Below are 4,518 nucleotides of genomic sequence, written 5' to 3' on the forward strand. Positions count from 1 at the left end.
GGCAAGCCATCTCTGCAAGAGTCATATTAGCTCTCACAAAACAAAACTCAACAAACAGGTTAGAGAAACAAGATAGGGTAATCAAGAGTTGCCCCCAAATCAAAATGTAACCACATGAATCATGCCATTAAAATTCACAAAAAGCTCACAAAAAGCAACCAAGGGTAGGAGGCCTAAACCTCTTGTCAAACACATGCATCAAAAGGGTATCAAATTCACCCATAATACCTCATACATTCAGAGCATTCAAATTAAAAGCATAAAGTAATGGGAATAAGGCAAACCTGATTGGAGAGATCGAATGAAATTGAATTGCCCGGTTGGGTTTGCAAAGCAATCTGAGGGTTTATATGAGATGAAATTGGCTCTTTGCAGATAAGTTCCCTTCAGTCTCTGGAGGTTGCTCTGAACTCTGTTAGCTCTTCTCTCACTATCTTTTTCCCTGCCAGGGTAATAGGAATAGAATTCTTTTGTTTCACTGAAACTCTGAATTTATAACCTGATTTTTGTGGACCTGTGGGCTCAAATGAGAGAGGCCCAAGTCCAAAAAATTTCTGTTATATTTTATTTATTTATTTTTTATTTATTTTTTTCTTTTTCTTTTTCTTTTCTTTTTTTTCTTTTTTCGTTCTTGTTTTTTCGTTTTTCATTTTTCATTTTTTTTAAACATGTGGGCTTCGCCTAGCGAGCATGACAGTTCAAGAAATTCCTCTGAGCGTAGGTGATTCTGGTGGCTTTTCTTGGGACTCGCTAGGCGACCCATTCTGCTTGCCTAGCGAGCATGACAGCTCATGAACAAACCTTTGCTCCTTCAAGATTAACGTTTTGACTGACGAATATACCCCATTTGAACCTGTTGGAAGTATCTCAAGCCATTCCCTTGGGCTGACTGATCATATAAATAGAACCCACAAAGTGTCTTGGATGATACTCAAGCTTCAAACAAAAGATGTTAGTGACACATTTTTGTGCTTTTGGTTAGTAAACAAAAGTAAGAGAAACAATGATGTATAATTCAAGCATGCTTGGTGATCTCAAACCAATCACAAGGAGTCCCACCCAAAGGAAAAGGGAACCAAGATGCTAAAAATCCTTGAGGCAATGCAAATGCAATGTTATGATGCCATGTGGGATCTTAGGGTCAAAATTGGGGTCTTACAGATGCCCCTATTTAAGGTCATTCTAGCCGGAGAAGTGAATGTTAAAATCTTCGTCTCGACGGGGTAGAATGGGCTTAAATAATAACAAAGAGATGAATTTTGGTCCCTAAGAGACCTCATGATGCAAATGTAGGTATGAAAAATGGTAGCACTCTGTGGAGATATGTGTCCACAAAAGCAAAGAAATCAGAAGCCACTGATAATCCACATGAGCAATTCACTCCATGGGTCCAAGACCCTGGGGACTCTCCTGGGGATAGAAAAGGGATAAAAATGCGTGAACATGTCCCGACTCAAAGCGTGGGGAACAAATTCCAAAGGGAAAAGATCCAATGGAAAACTCGAGCTGACTCGAAGATGCATGTATTGGGGAATATGCCAATACAGCAAAAAACTATCCACAGCGGATACTTCGGATAAAATCTGGATGAAAACAATCCACTAAGGGACTTTGCTGGGGATGTCTAAAAAGACACTCCTGGGGAAGCAGCGGGACGAGGTATTATCGGTTACTGGGTAATAAGCTCAAAGAGACATGTGATCTGAACGCCAGGTATGAGGGTGACATATACAACATGCTCAGGAAGAGATGAATATCCAAGACCGGTATAAGGGTGAGAGATATCAAGACTTCAAAACGTCTGAGGAAAACCTAAAAGGTATACTTCAACTCAGGGATTCTGACTCCACAGGGGACAAAAAGTCATAATAGGGAGCAGAGAGGAAGGAACACCAGGGATACCGGTTACTGGGCATATAATAGGTGACCAACCAAGGAGTGAATTGGGGAATATTCCCAAAACACTCATCATCCAAAAGAGGGCTAAAAGCAAACTCGATTACAGGATGGATATTCGACTCCATAAAGGGGATACGAATCTTACTCAACTGGGGAAGAACAAAAGGCTTCAGACCCGAGAGTGCATGAGATATACTATCTATTACCGTCAGAACGTAGATAATATACTCGTATGGACGATTATCCACAACCGGTTACTGGGTTAATAAAGGATAAATCGACCAAAAAGGAAAGGCATCGGGATACCGAAACTAGGTATACAATGATGACCAATTCAGGGGAGAACCAATCGTTACCAACAACAACAAGGTAGACGAGAGATGACCCGCTGGGTATAAATTGCGTAATCAGGGCAATTATCCAAGCAGATGAGGGGATATCATCACCGAATATTGGATGAAGATAACTGTCACCAATTAAAGATGAGCAAAAATAGTTACTCTGCAAAAAGGGAAGAAATAGGGTTTACAACTACCGGTATGAGGGTAGAGAAACACAGACTCCTCCGGGTATAATAATTACTAATTATTGAGCAATTATTCATTTACCACAGGGAAACAGGAAAAGAGTCTCAAGAGACCGATCTAGGATCAAACTAGATAGGCACACCAAATCAATACTTGTCCCGGTGAGGATATAACTCAATGGGGAAAACCATCCCAGTATATGTGTTGGGAAGGAACAAAAACAATCAACATCCACGAGGATATAACCCGGTGGGGAATATGGAAGAAAGGATTAACGCTTTCTGCCTATGGAGCTGACTCTATATGGAGAGATCAGACACACACATCTGCTCGGGGAAGTATATCACCAAATAGCAGGAGACACCAAACAACGATATATGGCAAAGAATGCAACATGAATATCTGAATGTTATAATTATGCATGAATATGCGTGGTTTATGTATGATGTATGCTGACAGACAGACATATCTAACACAACCAGGTCCAGGAATCAACCACCCGGTACTACATCTCAAGAGAGAAAGCCAAGTTCACCGGGGAGTATCCGATCTGTTAGGGATCAGAGATACCAGGAAGCAAAGAACTCTGCAGGGGATGAATCATCAATCATTCCAGCTGGGGATGAGAGTTATCACAGACAAGGTCCACCACACCAACAACTCTACTGTGGAATTTATCCGAGGAGATAAAGGATTTATCGGGATCAACCACCAAATACCGCTCTTGCCCAAAGAGATCCAAGCTGCTGAGGAAGAAAGATTGCTACTCTGTTGAAGGGAAGAGAGGTGACTCCACTTGTTAGGATAAACCACAAGGGGTTCCGGAGGGAGGAGATACAGTCATGCCAGGAATATGGACAAAAATCTTACCCTATTGGGGATCGTACCACCCTTGGGAGAGCACTGAGGATCTCCTAAGTATCCTTTCGTCATTGTGAATGTTCACTTTGTTTAAAAACAAATTATATAAAAAATTTGATCGTTTAAAACAATGATATTTTCTTAATCAAAAAATGCAAAACATTTGTTGAATAGAAACAGATAAGAGTGCCAATAATTGGATAAAAGGCTCAAATTTATTTTATAGAATGGTAGTCTGCGAATGGCAAGACTCCATAGATCTTTACAAATTTGAAATTGGTGATATATATTGGAAAAGGGCTACATTGAACATAATGACCATTTCTCCACCAATTCTGAATCCGATGTTTTTGAAGCTTTGGTTGATAATGAGCAAGAATCTCTGACGGATGATAATTGTAGAACAAAGTCTTGTCAGGATGCAGTTACTTGCCAAATCCCTAATTTTTGTCTAGATTGCCCCAGGATGAGGTACTCAATCTAGCGAGATACATATATCATTATTATATATTTTTGTGTCTCTAACTTTTTCCTGCATCGCCCTTTCGGGTTTTCAATCCACCGAGACGCTCATTTTTGCCTAAGCTGCCCTTTCAGGTTTTCAACTTAGCGAGCTATTCAGTTTTTTTTTAGGCGAAGTATTTCTTGACTGCATCTGAATTCACAGGACGAGTGAAATCCTCCCCATCCATAGTTGTAAGTATCAAAGCACCGCCTGAGAAGGCTCAACATACGGACCCTCATAGTTTGGAGTCCACTTGCCCTTGGAATCGGGCGCGAAAGAGAAAACTTTCTTGAGCACAAGGTCACCTTCTCGGAACACACGAGGCTTGACCTCCTTATCAAAAGCTTTCTTCATCCTTTGCTGATATAACTGACTGTGGCACATGTCAGTCAATCTCTTCTCTTCAATAAAATTCAGTTGGTCATAACGACTCTGAACCCATTCAGCATCAGTCAACTTGGCTTCCATCAAGACTCTCATTGATGGGATCTCCACCCCTACAGGGAGTACAACCTCCGATCTTGACTTAGCGATCATATTGTCAACGTACACCTCATTCTCCTTGTGCATCATGTCATGGAACAAGGTAGTCATAGCTCGTTGATACGTGGCTCCGGCGTTCTTCAAACCGAAGGGCATCACTCGATAACAGAATGTTCCCTAAGGTGTGATGAATGTTGTCTTCTCCATATCCTCGGGTGCCATTTTAATCTGATTATATTCGGA

This window comes from Lathyrus oleraceus, chromosome 1, assembly GCF_024323335.1.
Source record: "Lathyrus oleraceus cultivar Zhongwan6 chromosome 1, CAAS_Psat_ZW6_1.0, whole genome shotgun sequence".
NCBI classification, from domain to species: domain Eukaryota; kingdom Viridiplantae; phylum Streptophyta; class Magnoliopsida; order Fabales; family Fabaceae; genus Lathyrus; species Lathyrus oleraceus.